The sequence below is a fragment of the Heloderma suspectum genome, chromosome 1, assembly GCF_057233095.1.
Source record: "Heloderma suspectum isolate Gila_16-S chromosome 1, 16-S_ref, whole genome shotgun sequence".
NCBI classification, from domain to species: Eukaryota; Metazoa; Chordata; class Lepidosauria; order Squamata; family Helodermatidae; genus Heloderma; species Heloderma suspectum.
In genome coordinates, this window is record NC_139458.1 from 280,360,277 (window position 1) to 280,382,971 (window position 22,695).

The 22,695-nt window shown below is 44.4% G+C and overlaps 1 protein-coding gene across 6 annotated transcripts in view; it reads right to left on the reverse strand.

The window, feature by feature from the left end:
• The window catches only part of SNTG2 (syntrophin gamma 2), a 418,988-nt gene that overhangs the window by 314,396 nt on the left and 81,897 nt on the right, over positions 1 to 22,695 (reverse strand). The window contains exon 2 of one of the 6 annotated variants that reach the window (XM_084826736.1): positions 20,918 to 21,046. The exons of the other annotated variants lie outside the window; for them this stretch is intronic. The gene's annotated coding sequence lies outside the window, so the exon portion shown is untranslated. The remainder of the gene's footprint in view (positions 1 to 20,917; positions 21,047 to 22,695) is intronic. 6 annotated transcript variants of the gene reach the window in all.

Sequence of the window (22,695 nt, forward strand, 5' to 3'; positions counted from 1 at the left end):
GCACACTGGGGCAAAATATGCTAAGGGAGCAATCCTATGCATGTTGAGACACAAAAAAGTCCTACAACTCCAAGCATGAGAGTTTTCCTTAATAAAGTAAAAATGGTAAATGATTAAGGATACAAACCAAGCCTCACTGGAAATAGGGTGCCCCATGTGTCCTACTTCATAGAGGATATTCCTCCATTTGAAGGTGTCCTGTATTCAAAGGGATGTCCGCTCGAGTCCCAGTCTGGTTTAAAGATCAAGAACTAGAAGAACAGAGAGCCAGGACCCTCAAGTCAGCAGACTGACGGTTGGCTGGGGAATGCTGGGAGTTGTAGGACTTTTTCATGTATAAACATGCATAGAACTGTGCCCTAAGATGTTTGTGTTATTATCAAGTACTGCTGTTGTTAGTGGTCACTGTGCTCATTTACTGTTAAATAGGGAAGGATGGATTTGTCAATCAACAAAATTGGTGGGGGGGGGGAGTACTTCAAGCTTGTTCAGTCCCATTGCCACACGAACTTCTGATTTTTTAAAAGAAAACTACATAAAAATAATAATATATGCATTACTGTATGCGTTAATGTACACATTTTTAAATGTACACATTTTTTGATACATGCACCCATTGGCTAAAGCATGTTTTACATGCATTTTGGACATTCACACATTTTTCTGCTCATTTTTCAAATGTATGCATGTTGCAAAGGCACATTTGTTTTGTTTTGCAGAACACATTGCAAATGTACAGATTTCTGGCTGCAAATAGCGTTCAGGTCTGTGTTTGGATCCTGGAGGTGGGAATTTGGTAAAGGTGTTTAAAAACAAAACAAAAACTCAATGGAGCAAATTTCTCACACATCTCTACCTTTAAGCTTTAATGTAATTGTCACAGGCTGCATTTTTTTGGCATTTCACTTCCATCTGATCTTACAGTTAACATTTTTCTTCTGCTTGAAAAAGGAACTTGGGTATGGTGGATAGCTCAATTAAAACACTAACTTAGTGTGTGGCAGCTGTGAAAAGGAACAGTAGCTCAGTGGTAGAGCGCATGTTTTGCATGCAGAAAGTCCCTGGTTTAATCCCTAATTAAAACATTCAGGTAGCAGCTGATATGAAACCTCTGCCAGACAACCTGGGGAGCTGTAGACAATGCTGTTTTAGAGCTGGGACAAATAGTCTTACCTGGTATAAGGCAGCTTCCGATGCCCCGAAGGCAAATCCCATGCTAAGAGGGAAAGAACTGAAAATGAAATGGCCAGTATCATAATGCCTATATATGTAAATGTGTGGTATGGCCACAATGGGAACACTATGTGCAGTTCTGGTCACCTCATCTCATGTCATCTCGTTGCCAGGTTCCAAAAGGATAACGATGTTGGTGCCAGGTAGGGATGTCAGAGAAATCTGCAACAGGATCAAATGAGCTCAGAGATTTCTACGAATCCAAACTGTGGATTCTGCAGCAGACTCACTTTTTCCAAGTCACACAGATTCCATTACCTTGCAGACTGGCTTTTCACTTGGGGGGGGGGATTTGTGCTAATTCACATTAACTAATGCGCATTAGTGCATTAGCACAAGTGTGCATCAGCGCTAATCTGCACTTCTGCAAGTAGCACATTTGCGCAAGTTATTAGCACATTTATGAAAGTGCAAATTAGCGCAAGTAGAACAAAATTCTGGTTTAAAAAATCCAATTCTGTCAATGGGTGGATGATAGAATGAAAGAAGCCTGACAATCCGCGAAACACCGACAGAATGGATTTAACAAAATCCGTACATCCCTTGTGCCAGGTAGGCCTCTTTGGTGAGGGAATTCTACAGATGGGGCACCACTACTGAAAAGTCCCTCTTTCTGCTCTTTCTGGTGGATGGCAGGGGCATCTGCAGGAGAGCCTCTGAAGTAGGGATGGGGGAGAATTTCTCCCCGAAACTTCGGGGGGCCGAGTGCCAACGCATTCGGCCCCCCGAAATCGGCGGTGAAATTCTCCGCCACCCCCCCAGGATGGGACTTACCTTTCACGAATGTCCCTCCCGGCCGCGGGTCCCAGCGGCGGTTCATTGGGTCTTTGTCAGGGGCGGGGGAGGCAGCCGGTCTTTCGACCGGCTGCCGCTGCCGCCGCCATTACAAGTGCAGTAAAAAAAAAAAAACCCCGTGATAGGCTACGTAATGATTAACGTAGCCTATCACGGCTAGATCTCCAAAGTCAGCCGTGATAGGCTACGTTAATCGTCACGTAGCCTATCACGGGTGACTTTGAAAAAGAAAAAAAAGCACGTACGCAAATGGCGGCCCCCATAGGGAGCCGCCATTTGCGTTCCTTATTTGGTCCCTGTAGTCTACGTAAAGATTTACGTAGACTATGGCGAAAATAAGGGAACGCTATTTGCGTTGCCCTTATTTTCACCGTAGTCTACGTAAATCTTTACGTAGACTACAGGGACCAAATAAGGAATGCAAATGGCGGCTCCCTATGGGGGCCGCCATTTGCGTACGTGCTTTTTTTTTTCTAAAGTCACCCGTGATAGGCTACGTGACGATTAACGTAGCCTATCACGGCTGACTTTGGAAATCTAGCCGTGATAGGCTACGTTAATCGTTACGTAGGCTATCACGGGGGTGGTTTTTTTTTTTTTCTTTGCGGCCGGATAGACGGGGCGCTTCTACCCGGCCTGAATTTCGCCGGCGAGAGATGGGGCGCCTCCCGCCCGGCCTGAATTTCGGCCGGGCAAGGCGGGGAACCTCCCCCCCCTCGTATGAACTTTGGGGGGAGAAGCGAAGCGCCTCCCCCCCACCGCGAAGCAAGCTTCGAGGACAGGTAAGGGACTTTCGTCCATCCCTACTCTGAAGAAACCTTCCTCACCAGGCAGGTTGGTGTGGGAGCAAGCTTTCTTCAGAAACCTGGATCCTAAGCTTTATTGGTAAGCACCTGCAATTTGAATTGTGCTCAGAAATAAATGGACCAGAAGCGAGTGAAGTTCGTTTGGTACCAGCAAGATAGATTTTCCTTGACTGGTCTCAGCCAACATTCTTGTTTGCACTGAAGCAAGCTGGTCTGAGCATTACCTCTGCATACCTTTACCATTACTTATTTTAATCCTTTGTGTACATTATAATCCTTATGTAATACATCAAAGTTCTACCATATGTACACTAAAATAGCACTGAAATAATGTATTTCCTCCACTGTGTTCAGTATGAACATTTTGTATCAACCCATCTCATGTTTATGTATTTTATTCCATTTTTGATGTGTCATGTTTGCCATTTATCAGGTTTAATAGGAAAATTGAGAAAAGTAATGATAGCCACAAGTATCTCTTCAAAGGGATAATATATTGTAGGCAATGTTAAACAGCTCGCTTCCCTAGCAACACATTTCAATAATAAGAGCAACAAAAATATCACAGTATGATAAATGCTGATATTTAACGTTAACTATCACACTTCCCATGAGACAGCATACTTTCTTTCAAGATATAATAATTTCCTCAATTGCAATCAATTTCTACCTAGATGCTGCAAAGATCAATAATACCAATTATCAAGTCAGCCTAATAAAAATGTGTTGATGTACTAGTTATTCATCCAAAGCCTCTCTAGCCAGACACTATTTCTGTACTTTCTAAATGTACATTTTAAATGTCCCAGGGTTCCGTAAGACTCATAAATGATGAATTGCATGGTTTTCATTTGTGAGTAGGGTGGCCATATGTCCTCTTTTACACAGGACAGTCCTCTGTTTGAAGGGCTGCCAGAAGATACCTCTCTGTTTGATGGCCTGTCCTGTCCAATTGCAGATTAAGGATCAAGAGTCATAAAAACTGCTGCCTGTTATCAGTTAGCACCTAAACAGCACACAGGCACTAGGGATGTCAGAGAATTTCGCCACGAATCTCAGGGAGGGCGAATGCCAGTGCATTCGGCCCCCCAAAATCGGTGGCGAAACGGTCTGCCCCCCATGCCCCCCCCCGGGACGGGACTTACCTCGGGTGAATCTTCCTGGTGGCGGCGGTTCGGTGGCGGCAGTTCGGCAGCGTTGGCGGCGGCCAGTCTTCTGACTGGCTGCCGCCGCCACCATTTCCAGTAAAGAAAAAAAAAACGTGATAGGCTACGTAAAGATTTACGTAGCCTATCATGGCTAGATTTTTAAAAAATACCTTGATAGGCTACGTAAATGTTTACATAGCCTATCACAGCTGATTTAAAAGAAAAAAAACGTGCGTACGCAAATGGCGGCGCCCATGGGTGCCGCCATTTGCGTTTCTTATTTTGACACGTCTTAGTCTACGTAAACATTTACGTAGACTAAGACGGCGAAAATAAGGGGAATGCAAATAGCGTAGCTATGCTATTTGCGTTCCCCTTATTTTCGCCGTCTTAGTCTACGTAAATATTTACGTAGACTAAGACGTGTCAAAATAAGGAACACAAATGGCGGCACCCATGGGCGCCGCCATTTGCATATGCGCGTGTTTTTTTTTCTTTTAAATCAGCCATGATAGGCTACGTAAACATTTATGTAGCCTATCACAGCTGACTGCAGGGACACAAATGGCGGCAGCTACAGCCGCCACCATTTGCAGACCTGGCCGGCCAGGATTCGAGGGGGGAGGGACGGAGCGCCTCCCCCCTGACCAGAATTTCAGGGGGAGGGATGGAGCGCCTCCCTCCCACCGCGAATCACCCCCTTCGAAAAGGTAAGTGACTTTCGTACATCCCTAACAGGCACACAGGTCGCCTGGTGACAGTCTTTCACACTATGGCAAAATGCATTGTATTTCTATTTAAGTTATAATGATACTTTCAAAGTGTGCATCTATACATATAATTTAGCATAAGCAAATTTGATGCAAATGCATGCCCTATTTTTTGGTGATACAATTTCTCTTTTTCTGGGGCATTCAAAAGTCAGGGTGCCAGCACAGAGAAGACCCTCTCTTTTGTAGATACATCATGCACATCACCCATCCACCAAATGCCCTGTGGAAAGGAACAGGGGAGGGAGGGAGGGAGGGCGGGAGGGAGAAGGCAAGACTAGACACAGCTATTTCTCCAGTGGGTCAGGTATTGTTTTGGTTTATTTTAATTGTATGGCTTTTAATGTATTCGTTACATTTTATTAATCTTGTGAGTTGTTTTGAAGCATGCAGACACAGGATACATGCCTATTACAGAAAACAATAAATAATATGCAGAGAATTCTACCAGTATCAGTAAAAACTCTGTAAAGGAAGGAAACCTTTCAGGATGGATGAGTTGTACTCACCTTTTCTCAGCAGTCTGTGATAGAAAATATGATCAGATTTTTTAAAAAATCACCCAAAAGCAAAATGTGTAGCTTCCTGTTCAAAAGTGAATGAGCTGTCAGACAGCGGGAACAGCCATAGGGAAGAATGGCCACTTACGCATCGCCAAAAAAGAGAACAAAAGAGGACACAGATTTGCATAAAATTTACATATGATAATGTATATGTATAGGTAAAAATTTGGAAATAATTGCTATACTTGAAATAGAAAGACAATGCCCCTCTCTATAAGTCTGTAAGCAGGTGATCTCTGATGTGCCTGCTCAGTCTGCTGTCCAGATGCTACTAAGATGGTGAGCAACTCCACGGCTCCTCCTCTCCCTTCTTAAGATTTCTGAGGTTGGATATGACTTCAGGTGACTTCCGCTTGGAACCAATGTTGCCCTCTCAGCAGTCCGTGGATTCTCCACGGGACGCTATCTCAAACAGCTTTTAAAAGGTTGAAAAACCTTTTCATCTCCCCACTGGAATTAAAAGGGGCGGCAAGGCAGCAGCTGGATGAGATCTTGGAGAAAAGTACTCTCCGCAAAGAAGTGGGGGGGCTGGATTCCGAGACTACCCTCCTAGAGCGTAAACATCGCAAAAAGCTGTTTTGAAACTCCTATCTAATAGGAGAAAACAGGGCTGACATGTAGGGATGTCAGAGAAGTCCACCACGGATCTTGGTGACGCCAAATGCCAGTGCATTCAGCCCCCCAAAATCTGTGGCGGAACGGCCTGCCACCCCCCCACCCCCCGCAGATCCCCCCCGGGATGAGACTTACCTAGGGCGGATGTTCCGGGCGGCGGCGGTGGCTCCAGTGTAAATATTTACATAGGCTAAAACGGCGAATCAAAAAGGGACGCAAATAGTGCCCACTATGCTATTTGCATTCCCCTTTATTTTCGCCATAATAGTCTACATAAATATTTACGTAGACTAAGATGGCCAAAAATAAGGAATGCAAATGGCGGCAGCTATAGCCGCCGCCATTTGCGTACGCGTTTTTTTGTTTTTTACCAGAGCCCTCCGCGGCCAGAAATCCGGCTGCGGACGGCTCTGGCCTGGGCCTGGGCAGCTGTTCTGAGGAGCCGCCGCGGAGCACAGCCGGCCATCGAGGATTCCGGGGGGGGGAGGACCAGATCGCCTCGTTGAGGATTCCAGGGGGAGGGACAGAACGCCTCCCCCCCACCCTGAACATAATCCACGGAAAGGTAAGTGACTTTCGTACTTCCCTACTGATGTGTTCCATTGTAATATTTGGATTAAGAAATATCAACAACATTTGAGGGATGGTTTAAGAAATATCAACAATATTTGAGAATATCTGAGGACCTGCAAGATTTGTTTGAAGACAAACATGGCTACTACAGCAAGGAGAAATAAAGGAACTACATCACCGCCCACTCCTCCCGAACCTCCATTGGCAAAGGCTCCAAGAACCAAAGATATAGGGGATTTTTTTACTTTGATCAAAACTTTATCTTTGCAATTTGCTGAGCAATCTAAGAGGTTGGATTCAATCCAAAATTCCATCATCATCGCCCTGCAAGGAGCTGTGGATTTAATTAATACTTCTTGGCAAAAAATGGAGGCGAAGGTTAACGAGCTGCAAGATAGGCTGACAACGAACGAAACTACGACACAAGGTTTTTTCAAAACTTTCTCTGTCAGAATTTCCCAACTGGAGGCCTTCACGCACAGATCCAATATATGTATTATTGGTATTAAAAATCTGCCTAGAGATGTAAATTTGCCAACCTTTGTAGACAAGTTTTTGCATGAGATACTCCTTGTGCCATCTGATTATTTATTTGATAATGAGCATGCTAAAGGGACTGGCTATATGATTATAGTGCAATATCCAAGAATCTCCACAAAGAATTATATCCTGTGTTTGGCAAGAGAGGGTGGAAATCTTTTTTGGAAACAAGATAAAGTTATGTTATTTCTGGATTACATCAAAGAGGTGGCTGATAAAAGAACGCAATTCATCAAGGTGAAAAATATGGCAAAAGAAATGAACTTACAATATCACTTAAAATATCCTGCTACATTTTGCATTGTTTCTGAAGGTCAGATGAAGAACCGTCTTCCGACCGGCTGCTGCCGCCACCATTTCCAAGTAAAAAACAACAACAACAAACGTGATAGGCTACGTAAAGATTTACGTAGCCTATCACAGCTAGATTTTCAAAAAACACTGTGAAAGGCTACGTAAAGATTTATTACGGCTGACTTTGGGGGGAAAAAAAAGCACGTACGCAAATGGCGGCGCCCATGGGCACCGCCATTTGCATTCCTTATTTGGGCACGTGTAGTCTACATAAACATTTACGTAGACTACGGCAAAAATAAGGGCAACGCATTTGAGTACACGCTTCCACCCCCCCAAAGTCAGCCGTGATACGCTATGTAAACATTTACGTAGCCTATCACGGCTGACTGCAGGGACGCAAACGGCGGCGGCTACGGCCGCCGCTGTTTGCGTCCCGGCAGGAGAAGAGGTTTCACAGCCGGAGGGACGGGGCGCCTCCCCCCCGGCCAGAATTTCAGCCAGAGGGACGGGGCGCCTCCCTCCCGGCCAGAATTTCAGCGGGGAGGGATGGGGTGCCTCCCCCCCGCCCAGAATTTCAGGGGGAGGGACGGAGCGCCTCCCCCCCCACCGCAAAGCAAGCTGAGGGACCAGGTAAGGGACTTTCGTCCATCCCTAGGCTGAGATGGCTAGATAGCATCACCAATGCAATGAATATGAACCTGAGCACACTCCAGGAGAAAGCGGAGGACAGGAGGGCCTGGCGTGCTGTGGTCCATGGGGTCACGAAGAGTCGGACACAACTTAACGACTGAACAATAACAACAACTGATTTGTAATATTATATTGGCAATGTTATAGGTATAATTTTTAAGTAGAATGATATTTGAAGTTTGTGTGTAATGGAGTTTAAATTTAATCCTTTTAAGTAACTTTTTTATATGTTTTCTTTTTCTTTCTTGCTTTCTTCTTCCTTTCTCTTCTGTTTCTTTTTTCTTTTTCATTATTGCTGTGTCCTCCTAAGAATACTGTATTGGTGGAAACTGTAGATAATGACTAGGTTGTTGGTACTGTTTATTTCATTTATAAAGATAAAAATAGAATAAAAAGTATTTTTTAGAAAAAAACATAACTATATCCTTTTGTGGAGAAAAGTCATCCCCCCCCCCGCCACCCAGCTACTGTAAGGATTGCAGTTAAGGTCAGAGGAGACAGGGGATTCTGAGTGGGCTGGCAGGTGACATCAGTGTCCCTGTTCATTAAAAAGTGCTGGTGCTGTGTCCCTGCAAACCCTGGTGGCTCCACTACACCACTGATAAATGCTCATGTCTTTCTGTTTCTGTTGTTAAATGCAGAAGTACTGCACATATACAGACATAATTCTGCACAGTTCTCTGAGGCACAAACGTTAAAATGGTTTTGCAGGCTTCCGGTATAAGGGTTCTTTTGTGTTCAAGCCAAATGGTTAAATAATAGCACTTATAAATACTGCCATAATTTAAACATTAAAATAAAAAGATAAATTAATATAATTAACATGCCTGCAGATTGAGACAAATTAGGAAAACCAACTGAAACAAAACCAAGAAAAAAAGATAAAGCAAAACACTGAAATTGATATGAGGCATACCACTTTCTGCTTAGGAAAATTAAATGAGTACAACAAAATTAACTTGTATTTGCATGGCTGGACAATTTAATAACAGCAAGGACAACTGCAATTACTGGTAAGTCACAGACTGTGGCTGGAATATGAGTTTTCCCAGCAACAGATGTTCCTGTCATTTAATGAAAGCAGCCTGCTGTCCATCTCAAACTAGTGAGCCTTACATTGACAGTATTTTAGTGGGGATACAGATGTGAAGCACACAACGGGTTCTTTCTCCCCTTCATTGTCGCAGCAATTTTCTGAAGGACATTTACATACAATTTTGTGCTGCCAAAATGCAGTAGATGGCTACATATTTTTGACATTTAACAACTCAAACCGTCTTTCCTGTCAAAAGCAATCCTCAGTTCTCTAGCATGTGTCAAGAAAGACTGACATAATAATGTGGTTTTATAAAAGAATAAAAGAAAAAAAAGAAGCACGTAAAATGAAATCCCTGTCTCTTAGTGAATGTACGCATGTGTGTGTTTGGGGGTGTTAGGCAATTTTAGTTGATTCCTCCTTCCCCAAGTTGCAGCCGGATGTGCCATCTGAGAAACTGCTCTGCAGGGATGAGGGAAGCCTCAGAGCAGCGTGAGTTGGTGAAACCCCGGAGGCTGCAGGAGTAAGGGGGAATCAGTGGAAATTGCCTCTTCCCTTCCTCTAGTAGGAGCTTCCACTGGATCTCAGTCCCTTCCATGAATGGAAAGAGAATTTCCATTCATGGAAGGATAACTCTGAATGCAACCCATCCATATATATCTGGGGTGAGGGGCCTTTTTCAGCCTGAGGCCAAATTCAGTTTCAAAGAAGCTCTCAGGGCCACATTCCAGAAGCTCTCAGGGACCAAAGCAAAGGAGATGGGGCAAAAGGGGTGGGGCCAAAAGATGAAAAAAAACCAGCATTTTGTAGCTTTAAGCTCTTCCTGCCAGTAACTAAGCCTTAGAAGAGGGGAAAATGTACAAAAGCCAGGAAACCACTGAGCAATTGGTGGTTGGGGGAAAGGGAGTGAGACCATGGGAAGGGGGTGTGACTATCTCGAGACCCCTGGAGGGATGGATTTGGCCCACAGGCTTAAAGTTCCCTATCCTGCCTGCCTATCTATCTCTCTCATCCATCCATCCATCCATCCATCCATCTTTAGCTGAATCTACACATAGCAGTTATACCATTATTATACCATTATCATACCTATTGGTGCCCACTGGTGTCATGTGTACCGATAGTTATGATAACGGTATGATAATTGTATAACTGCTATGTGTAGATTCAGCTAAAGATGGATGGATGGATGGGTGGATGGATGGATGGATGAGAGAGATAGACAGGCAGGCAGGCAGGCAGGCAGGCACAGATACAGACATACATATAGACACACTCATACAGAACATTTTCCAAGACATTTGATCTGCATTTGATACCTTGTTTTCTAGACATGTACTGGTATAAATTTCACACATCTATTTTTTTTGTTGTTTTCTTTAAAAGTCCGGCTCTCAACATTATATAGATATTTAATACTACCTGCCAACACATCTTTGAGGGAATAGTGCCTTGCTTGGAGTTAACACGATATACACATGATTATTAACTAAACCTCTGAATAACTCTGAAGAAGAGCTCTTGCAGTGTCCCAGTTAGAAAGGGTTATCTAACCATTTTAGCAACGTTATTCATATATTTTAAAATGTTCTAACTGAAAAGATTTTCAGATGACACTCATCTATGCACCTGCAGACTTAAACTAGATTGATGCCTGATCATGGTCCTTAGTGCTGTACCATAGTCAAATGTCATCTGCAGCAAGTGTGGCACTCTGTGAGTGACTTGAGGCTGATTCTTGGGATACCTGGTGTGGTTGCAGCTTGGATCCCACACTGCTCTGGTAACATTTGGGGTGACTAACTCATGTGTTATCACCAGGATCACATAGGGACTATCTATCCTAGCATTTCTCTGGAGATTGCTGATGCTGGTGGAGTATTCATTATCCACTATATTAGAGACAATGCAGTTCCAGCCTGTGAACTGTAGGCAGGTTCAGACAGCTTTCCTCTTTTGTTTGCTGTAGGGAGCAAACTTACATGCATACTAATGTATGTGCATAGAGCTTCTCTACACAAAGCAGGATCTTCATTGGAATGGGGGCAAACCATAGAGAGACAGCAATCTCTAGTGACTTGTGAATCAGTGCCAGTCTAACCATTATTTCAGGGCCACTTCCATGCCTTCTTGTGAAGCAGAGTTCTCTGTGCAACCTGAAGCCATTGCACAAAACTTTCCAATTGTAGTGATGGCTGCCATTGACGTCAATCACAGGCATGGCATGATATGACTGTGAGGTGGAAAACTCACCATGGAAATGCCATTCTTCAAGGCAGAATTAACCTCTAGACACATATCTGGCCTCATTACCTGCCCAAACTCTTGCTATTGGTTCTATTGCTGCTGTTATTGAAGATTCTAAGAATAACCCCTTAAAAAAAGAAACTTAAAAATTCTGATTTCTTGTATTGTAATTGAAATATAAACATTGGGATGTACATGAAATTTAAGCTGTCCTTTCTGTCTACTAGCTGTTCTGCATTAACATCATTAATTCACGAACTGAAGACAATGGAATTCGAAAAAGCTTTGCAGTGACTGGATCGTGATGAGTGTTTGGATCCAGAGAAATGCAACTAGAGTTATGCTTGCGCAATGGGGCTTCCTCACTCCTTCCTCTCCACTGCAGCTTCCTGCAACCTTTGTAAATCTGCTCTTGAGGGTCACCCTCCCAATGGTATGGCATGGGAGGGGAACCTCTGGCCCATGGGCCTAATCCAACCTGCAGAGGTTCCCCATCCGGCCCACAGAGCCTCCTTCATTCCTAGAGAGCAGAGTTTGGCCTCCAAGCCCCAGCCCCTGGAGGAATCCCTCCCCCCGAGGAATCCCAACAATTATCTCCAACCTCAGATCAGAGATAACAGCAGGGATTCTGTGTGCCACTCCCCTCCGAACTGGAGATAACAGCAGGGACTCTTCTTAAAGCGTAATTAGGGATGTACGAAAGTCACTTACCTTTTCGAAGGGTGACATTCATGGTGGGGGGGAGGCGCTCCGTCCCTCCCCCCAAAATCCTGGCCGGGGGGAAGGCGCTCTGTCCCTCCCCCCCGAATCCTGGCCGGCTGGCTCCGCTCCGCAGGGATTCTGCAGAGCCACTGGCCGGCTTCGCCAGCGGCCGGACATCCGGCCGCTGGCTAGCAGGGACGCAAATGGTGGTGGCTGTAGCCGCCGCCATTTGCGTCCCTGCAGTCAGCCGTGATAGGCTACGTAAATGTTTACGTAGCCTATCACGGCTGATTTAAAAGAAAAAAAAATGCACGTAGGCAAATGGTGGCGCCCATGGGCACCACCATTTGCATTCCTTATTTTGGCACGTCTTAGTCTACGTAAACATTTACGTAGACTAAGATGGCGAAAATAAGGGGAACACAAATAGCGTAGCGTCTACGCTATTTGTGTTCCCCTTATTTCCACCGTCTTAGTCTACGTAAATGTTTACGTAGACTAAGACGTGCCAAAATAAGGAACGCAAATGGCGGCAGCCATGGCCGCCGCCATTTGCATACGTGCATTTTTTCTTTTTCTTTTAAATCAGCCGTGATAGCCTACGTAAACATTTACGTAGCCTATCACGGTGTTTTTTAAAAATCTAGCCGTGATAGGCTACGTAAATCTTTACGTAGCCTATCACGTGGTGTTGGTTTTTTTTAACTGGAAATGGCGGCGGCGGCAGCCAGTCAGAAGACTGGCCGCCGCCGCCACCAAACCACTGCTGCCGCCAGGAAGATCCGCCCAAGTTAAGTCCTGTCCCGGGGGGGCAGACCGTTCCGCCACCGATTTCGGGGGGCCGAATGCACTGGCATTCGGCCTCCCTGAGATCCGTGGCGGAATTCTTTGACATCCCTAAGCGTAACAAGCATTTTGTATGATATGGATCTATCATCCAAAGTGACTTCCTCATATTGTTATGGGGTTGGTCTGAGTGACCTTTCAGGGGTCTCTTACAGCCCAGGGCCTATGATTGCACAGAGATTCAGCATCCCTTCCATCTGTGTAATCCTTGATTCTGCAGAAGAAAGCATCAACCTACAGCTGCACACCATTTTCATTTCCTAAGAATGTCTCTGAGACCCATGTGTGGCACAGGGGCATTCCTGGGGAATCGAGGTGACAAGCTGTTCAAGGTCCACACACTTTGCTTTGAAGTGATCCCAACAGCTGCTAAGAAAATGTGATAGAAGTCTAAGGCACCTTGGCAAGCAAGCACCAAGAAAGAGGCATACTGGTACTCGCAGACACCATTGCTGATCCCCATGTTGGACTATGACTCCCATCACCTCCAGCCAGCATGACAAGTGGCCATGCTTACTGGGGATGATGATGGTTGTAGTCCAACACATCTGGTGGGCACCAGATTGGGAAAGTCTGGCCTAACATATAAACCAAACAGATAAGCCAGCCTGTCCTTCAGCACAGCAAATCAAGCTGTGGAGCAGAACACTTTCGAACAAAGAATGGCAGACTATATTTCAAGTGTGTAGTCTGTCTTGGCAAAACCATTTATATTTCTTAAACAGCAGTTTTATCCACAGAAGCTTCTCTCCCTCCACGTAACAGCACTAAACAATTCCCCTTAACACTGTGAATTATAAGTCTAAATACGTTATTGCCCAAATTCCATCCATCACAATGGATCTCGGAGAAAACAACATGAAATGTGCAGTTACAGACTCAAGCCTAAAGAAAATAAAGTCTTGTCTGCATTGTTATCCAAACAAGAAGATAATTGTATGGTATGAACATTATGTTTTGTAACAGAAGAAAAACAAAAAGGAAACAGATGATATCTGTAGTAGAGCGCACACACAAAATGAACACTCCATTCAACATAGGAAATTGTCTCTGTGTTTAAAGTTAGTTCAATGCTAGTAATCAGGACAACACTTGCATTTAGCTTCATGGAATACACAGCACTGTTTTTTCAGTGCTTTAGCTTATAATAATCCAGGGAGGTGTGAAAAGAAGGTGGATACTAATGTAAAGTCTTGTCTTGTTGCAAAAGCACTGGGCTCTGCATAGTCAGAAAATTTTGCAATGGTTTCCTTCTCTGCAGATTAGGGGTGTACGAACCCCACTCACCCATCCAGTCGGGGCCTCCGCTGGAGGAGGGAGGCGATCCATCCCTCCCCCCGGAATCCTTCCAGGCCGGCTCTGCTCCGTGGCGAGTCCACGGAGCCGTCAGCTGGGCCCGTCCACAGATGGACTTCCATCCGCTACCACGCAAATGGCATCCAGCTAAGCGGACACCATTTGTGTCCCTGCTCTTGGCCGTGATAGGTTACATAAATATTTACGTAGCCTATCACGGCCAAGGGCAGGAATGCAAATGGTGTCGCTATGCTAGATGCCATTTGCGTCCTCAGCCAGGCAGCGGATGACCAGCTGGTGCCAGGTAGCGTCCATCCCTACCGGACTTCACGGGGTGGCGGGGGGGGAGCAGTCCGTTCCGCCATGGACTCCGGGGGGCTGGATTCTAAAGAATTCTAAAGAATCCAGCCTCACTGGAGTCCATGGTGGATTTTTCCGCCATCCCTACTGCAGATTCTATGGAGAACAAGCATTGAGGGTGTAAGGAGAGGGAAATAGTGAGACAAGGCACAAATATTTGGAATAAAATCTGGGCCACATTTATTGAAATTCTTTGATCTGCAAAGGGTGAACTAAGTGGGCACCTTCTCAAAGCCAGTGTAGCCTGGCATAATATTGGGCGAGACATTCACCCCCAATTTTGGGTCGGGAGGCCTTCCCCTGTCACCTCTCCTCGAGCCACAAAACTCACAGTGGATGAGAGGAGTTGGCCTCAAAGGTAATCCCTACCTCCCAACTGTGGCCACAAAAACCTTAGCTGGAAGCCTCAGGCTTTATCAGTCACCTGAAATGGTGCTTCCGAATGCTCACAAGCCCTAAAACCCACCACGTTGCCCACACATACCCGCCTATTAAATGTGACCAATTAACCTGGGAAATTAAATAAAACCACAACAATCTAAATATACTCCCATACCCCACTTACAGTGTGAAGTAGGCAAAAGACACATAGCCCAGGCCAATCAGACAGACTATGAGCCAAAATTCATACTTGGCTCACAAAAGGATGACCAGCAAAAACCCACACTGCATCCAGGGTGGGAGGGAGGGAGCCGCGCATCGAAGAGGTGGGAGGGAAGGATGCCCTAGCCTAAAACAGCCAGTAGGCCCCTCCCATCCACAGTGGTGTCACCCTGGGAACACCAATTGTGTTCCCCTCATCTCTCCCTGCCCCCCCACCCAAGCAGGCTGGACACGGGGGGGGGGCTTTCCCCCATACTGTGTTATAGGTAGAGAAAATCCAGGCTATTGGCCTCTTTGAGCTTCCTCAAGATTAGGGATAGGGAAGAAGTTCATTCATTTCACATTTTAAGGTGAGGCAAACTCACCTAATTTTGCATTTTCGAACCAATATGTGAACTAAAACTCAGTTATCCTTCTAAATACACACTTCTCCAAATTTTGCAATAGAGTTATCCAATCAAAAAACACATATATTAGTTGAAAATGCATGCAAAAATTCATGTTTGTATGTAATTTTGCCTAATATACACTTTTCTGCAAGCAATTGTCCTAAGATAATGACTTTTACCAGTGTTTTCACTAAAAATTGCTTGCAAAAAATGTTTACATTAGGCAAAATTACATACAAAATGTGTGTATTAGGAGAAATGCACAGAAATTTTCATGCAAACTTTTTTTTGAAAAAAATCTCAATGTTTAGAATGAACTGAAGTTAAGATTGGAAAAATGAGAAATGGTAATCAAAATTGATAGATTTATCCATCCATATTCATGATGCCATCTACTTGCACAGGCAAAGTCATGGAGCATGAATACTTGGACAGACTCACAAATGGAGAATGACAGACAGACAGACAGAATTTTCTAAGGAAGACATGGTACCTCCTAATATGACTTTCACCCTGGTTCAGCTGTAGTAATGCACAGCTTCAGATGACTAATTGGGGCAGAATGTGGATGGAAATCATAGAATCATAGAATAGTAGGGTTGGAAGGGGCCTACAAGGCCATCGAGTCCAACCCCCTATTCAGTGCAGGAATCCAAGTCAGAGCATCCCTGACAAATGGCTGTCCAGCCTCATCTTGAAGGCCTCCAGTGTGGGAGAGCTCACTACCTCCCCAGGTAATTGGTTCCATTGTTGTATTGCTCTTACAGTCAGGAAGTTTTTCCTGATGTTCAGCCGGAATCTGGCTTCCTGTAACTTGAGCCCATTATTCCGTGTCCTACACTCTGGGATGATCAAGAAGAGATCCTGGCCTTCTTCTCTGTGACAACTTTTCAAGTACTTGAAGACAGCAATCGTATCTCCCCTCAGTCTTCTCTTCTCAAGGCTAAACATGCCCAGTTCTTTCAGTCTCTCTTCATAGGGCTTTGTTTCCAGTCCCCTGATCATCTTTGTTGCCCTCCTCTGAACTCTCTCCAGTTTGTCTGCATCCTTCTTAAAGTGTGGTGCCCAGAACTGGGCACAGTACTCCAGATGAGGCCTAACCAGTGCTGAGTAGAGGGGAACTAGTACTTCCCGGGATTTGGAAGCTATGCTTCTATTAATGCAGCCCAAAAGAGCATTGACCTTTTTTGCAGCCACATCACATTGTTGGCTCATATTCAGCTTGTGATCGACAAAAATTCCAAGATCCTTCTCGCTTGTAGTGTGGTTGAGCCACATATCCCCCATCTTGTAACTGTGCATCTGGTTTCTTTTTCCTAGGTGCAGAACTTGGCATTTATCCCTATTAAATGTCATTCTGTTGTTTTCTGCCCAGCGCTCCAGTCTATCCAGATCACTTTGAATTTTATTTCTGTCTTCCAAAGTATTAGCTATCCTGCCCAATTTGGTGTCATCTGCAAATTTGATCAGCATTCCCTGCACCTCCTCCGCCAAGTCATTAATAAAAATGTTGAAGAGCACTGGGCCCAGGACTGAGCCCTGCGGTAGCCCACTCGTTACCTCTCCCCAGTTTGAGAAGGTCCCATTGATAAGCACTCTTTGAGTCCGATTCTGTAGCCAACTGTGGATCCACTGGATCTTTGTTTCATCTAGCCCACTTTGAGCTAGTTTGCTCATCAGGATATCATGGGGCACTTTGTCGAAAGCTTTACTGAAGTCGAGGTATATGATGTCTACAGCATTCCCACGGTCTACAAGGGAGGTTACTTGATCAAAAAATGAGATCAGATTTGTCTGGGAATGTACATTCAAATCTGTTTTCCCCATCCACATCTGCCCCAAATAGTCAATGACTGGCAACTGGATTAGGATGATAGAAACATCATCAGCCCGATTTCTTCAGTAATGCAGACATGTTCCATCTTCCCCCAAGTGCCAAACCTTTGCATATAGTTCTGTAGCCTTTTGAAAGAGTTGTGAAAATCTACCACAGCATTTTGTAGGAGGGAAATGTTTGTGAAACACACTGTTTTGGCTCAGCATGAGCTGAACCTACTTTATGTTAATAATGGCACTGAAACCAAAACCTTTCTTCTTCCTCACACATTTTATGGAGAACAAAACTTTTAAATAAACTGGCACATTGATACATAAGCAGATGGATTTTCTAAGACAGGTATTATGCATGTGAAACTACTTTAACTAGATCTTGCAGAAATATAATATTCCTAGATGCTTCTGACAATTCTTTTAGCTACAATACATAAAAATCATATCTTATTATCTACAAACAATTTCTAACTACAATACAAAGCATGCTATCTAAATTGTGCAGGGGAACATCCCAACACAGCATCTGGCTAATCAAAAATTAATTCAAACAGGAAATGGGAGCCTGAAATGTTTCTTTATGAAGAAATTAGTATATAATTTTCCTCAGGATACGCAAACACTTTAGGGTACATGCAAGTTCCACTAATACAGGTAGGGAACTCTGTTCCATAGAACTAACATCTTAATATAACCTTAGACAATGTTTATAGTATTCACAATGTCATTTGGGATGTCTGTTGGTTTTGCCAAATTGGTCAACACACTGCATACAAAACTCATTTAACTTCAATGGGATTAGGGGTGTTTAGCACAGGTTCCAACTATCATATAACTATAACATAAAGGGCCATATTTTGCAAAAGGAAGGAACAAAACAATGTTGAACAGAACGTCAATTAATTTAGCATTCACTGAAACGACTAGCTAATAACTAAAACACACTAACATGGTAGCAAAGTTTACATTGTACACTTATCCTATAAGGCAGCTGATCAACTACATTGAAAGGGGAAGTGGGGACACATTGCTGTTTCCACCCCCAATGATGTGTGGCTGGCTCCCCATCCCTTTCCCCCAACATCCATGTGTTGAGCATGGTTGTCTGTGCAGGGGAAGCCTAAGCACATAGCCTTCTGTGTGCGCTGGAAACCTGCACGATCAACGCTCCAGCTGCACAAAAGCACATGCACACAGAGGTCTATGCATGTATCCTTCCCCTGCTCAGATGTCTACCCTCAACACATAATGCATGAAGGGCACTTTAAAAGCATTTAATTTTGGCTGGACTGTGTCCTGTGTTATGGTGCTCAGTTTCCAAGATAAAGAAAGATAATCAAAACAAATACGTTACACATATGTCCAAGTGGAAAGGCTCGTTTCTGGAAAGGCCAGGTCATACCCCATCCAGAAATGAGTGTTTTCGCAAATTTCGGAGCTTGCCACCAGAAGCACTATATCACGGCCATCAGCTGTAGGGGCCGTGCGTGCACCAGGGCCAGTAGGCCTGGTCACCTGCGCAAGGGTGGATCCTGCCCTCTGTCAGATACCTCAGCCCTAAACATATTGGCCAGAATCAATCACAGTCTTTGCATACGTACATGCAGGATGTCAGAGGGATATGTTTATGTGTTTGTGATTCAGGTAGGGATGTTGGAGAATTCTGCCACGGACTCCAGTGAGGCCATCTGAATCTGAATCTGAATTAGAATCTGGCCCCCCGGAGTCCGTGGCAGAACGGAGCAATCCCCACCACCACCCCGTGGAACCCCCCCTGAACGGAGCCTACCTGGCTCTGACGGTGGCTCCAGCAGAGGCTCCGGGTCATATTCTGGCCGCAGCTCCAGTTCGTCTTCTGGATGCTGCTGGGCTGTGGCCGCAAATGGCGGCCACTACGCCGGCCGCCATTCGCATCCCTGCCAAGCCATGATAGGCTATGTAAGTATCTACATAGCCTATCATGGCAAAAGACAGGGATGCAAATTGCGTAGCGGCCGCCATTTGCGTCCCTGCCTTTTGCCGTGATAGATGACAGGAGCGCCCTAGCTGCCTCTTACAGTCCCAATAGCCAACTCAAAACACAGACGAAAAGGATTCTTTCCAAGGCTTTACTCCTTTTACAACTTAATGACTCTTTCAGATGCTAATTACCAACTACTAAGCAAGGATAAGAATGTACAAAAGTCACTTACCTTTTCGAAGGGTGACATTCACGGTGGGGGGGAGGTGCTCCATCCCTCCCCCTGAAATTCTTAGGGATGGCAGAGAATTCTGCCATGGATTTCAGTGAGGCCAAATGCACTGGCATCGGCCCCCCGAAACCCGTGGCGGAACGGCCTCCCCCCGCCCCCCCCGCGGAATCCCCCCCGGGATGAAGCTTACCAGGGGCGGATGTTTTGGCGGTGATGGCTCCGGCTTCGGTGGCGGCGGCAGCAGCTGGTCTCTCAGCCGGCTGCTGTGGACTCAAATGGCAGCCGCTGTAGCGGCCACCATTTGCGTCCGGCCAGGCTGCCGTGATAGGCTACGTAAGTATATACGTAGCCTATCATGGCAAAGGCAGCCACGCAAATGGCAGCCACCACACCGTTTGCGCAGCTGCCTTTGCCATGATAGGCTACATAAATTCTTACGTAGCCTATCATGGCAAGCTAAAAAAAAAAAAAAAACAGCATATGCAAATGGAGGCGGCTACAGCGGCCGCCATTTGCGTTCCATTTTTTTCGCTGTTTTAGCCTATGTAAATATTTACGTACGCTATTACGGCGAAAAAAGGGGGAACACAAATAGCGTAGTGGACGCTATTTGCGTTCCTTTTTTTTCGCCATAATAGCTTACGTAAATATTTACGTAGGCTAAAACAGCGAAAAAAAGGGAACGCAAATGGCAGCCGCCATAGCCGCCGCCATTTGCGTATGCTGGTTTTTTTGGCTGCAGGCTGCCCAGCGGCCGGATGTTCGGCTGTGGGCAGCCCCGGCCGGCGGCTCCGCAGAATCTCTGCAGAGCGGAGCCAGCCAGGTTAGGATTTCAGGGGGAGGTGCGGAGCGCCTCCCCCCCACCGCAAATCACCCTGTCGAAAAGGTAAGTGACTTTTGTACATCCCTAAACACATCTGTTAAGGCATCAGCCTTAGCTTCCAATTTCCTGGTTTTATGGAATTTGAGTCAACATGAGATAGCCTTAACTCTAATCTTAAACTGGCAGGGTTTTTTAAAAAAATAATTAAATTATTATTAATGAATTCTATGCGGGGTAACGTGATCCACCACAAAACCAGTGCAGGCCAGCAAAGAGGAGTGCTTGATATAAACCTTTCTTTTATGTTTTATTATTATTTCGCGTCATGATTTTACTGAGAAACATGAAACCTTTATGTTTTAAATACAGAATGATATGAATAAGGGAGGGGAAAATCTAAAGGGGAGGAAATGGGGGCAGGGGGAAGGCTGCAGGGAAGGGTTTGTTATTTGCATTTTATTAGAAAATGAAAAAAAAAATCTAATAACCTGTTAATAACTATATATAACATTCTAAGAATGGGTAGAGTATAACAGATAAGAGCACTTAACACAGAAACTGACTGTGCAGTTATACTGCTGCCAATCTCTTAACCACGGCTACAGGATCAGGAACCTGTCACAGGCTCAGACACTTCTTCTTTCTCTCTCTTGTATATTACTTCATATTTCCATGGTCAGCCATCATTACATCTGCACCAAAACAAAACCCATGGTTTATGTTAACCAAGGCTAGCTTGTTACTAAAGGTTAAGAGTTTGAAAACAGGATTTAAATTTGACTTGCAACCCTAGTAAGTGTTAAACATGGTTAGCTTGGTGGAGCAGATATAATGCCACGTCATAACTAACAGACTGATAAGGGAAGGTAACAATGGATCCTGTGACCTGATCCTTTTTTCTTCACCTGGGCTAAGAGCTCAGTTACATCCCATCTGCACCAAGGCAAAGGATTTGGGAATTTCTTCAGTTTAGGCTTAAGGACATCAGTGTTGTTGTTTTTCTACCCAGAGCTCACCTTTTCTTCAAAAATTTGGAGAAGATAAAAGTTTGTTAACTCTTTTCCAAGAAGAAAGGAAAAGATGACAAGGTTTTCTGTGCCTAACTGGGGGGCAGGGTGGGGGGATTTCTGAACAGGACATTAGCAAGTTTCTTTATGTACATATATTTCCATCATTTAACAAATTAAGCATGCTCTCAGTCTTCAACCGCCCCCTGGAAAAAAATGAGTTGTTTTCCTTATTGCATTTCACTTCTTGCTGTACTGGAGACTTAATTGGCATACATTTTGAAGTACAATTTGTTTGAACTCAACAATAAGTAGCTCAGCTGAATATGGTAGTTCTGTTAAAACAATTTAATAACCATAAATAAATTATAACACCAATAACTAAAATGTAACTGTTTCCGAGAAATACTGGTTACATCTACACACCCATTTCTAAATGTGTTAAGAATTGTGGTACTAATCCATAAATAATATTCTTGCCAAGCACCCTGCATAGCTCTTAAAGCTATTATTAGCATTAACAAATTTTGTGGTGCCTCATGAAGTAAAGAAAGAAAAATGTTTCCATATTACAGTGGTACACAAATGCATTCATCTGTCCTACATAGCTCAGTGGGCAATGCAATGCTTTCCAAACCTGTACACTTATTTGACGGTTCAGGAACCTTGTAAATTAATTAACTCCACTTTTTGAGGATGCAGGAAAACAGCTAGGCGCCCGTGGAAGGTGCTGAGATTTTTTCCCAATCAATATTGGCATTTGATTGCACCTTTTTTTCCCCCCTTGGACTGCACCCAGTCTGCCAGCTCCTCCATCCAGCCGGGGACTTCTCTGTCACTTTCAGAGCTAGCTGTCTGAGTGTCTTCCCCCTACCCCAAACTTCTAAAACACTGTTTCACCTTTTCCCAACTGCCATCTTTGCAATGCAAAGTGCAAACCATTTAAAGTAATGCAAAATAAACCCCAATAAATATAAAAGAGAACCCCCCCTCAAAAAAAACAGGAAATGTTCATTTGGGATTAGTGAATTTGAATTAATTCTAATTTGCATTTATTACATCTGAAATAAATACAAATGAGATTCTTTTGCATTTATTTTTCATTCATTTCAGATTTCCCAAAAGAACATCCTTAGTTCTCTGAATCCTCTCACTTCAAACAGCAAAGCATGAATGATGGGGATTTCCCCCCAGTTGTAATCCGCCCAGAGAACATTAGTTATTGGCAGTATTAGAAATGTACTAAATAAATGAAATAAATAAGATGGCTACTGTCTTTGAAATATCTTTATCACCAAACTCTCTCTAGCCATTCTTTCCATGCAAGCCTTTTG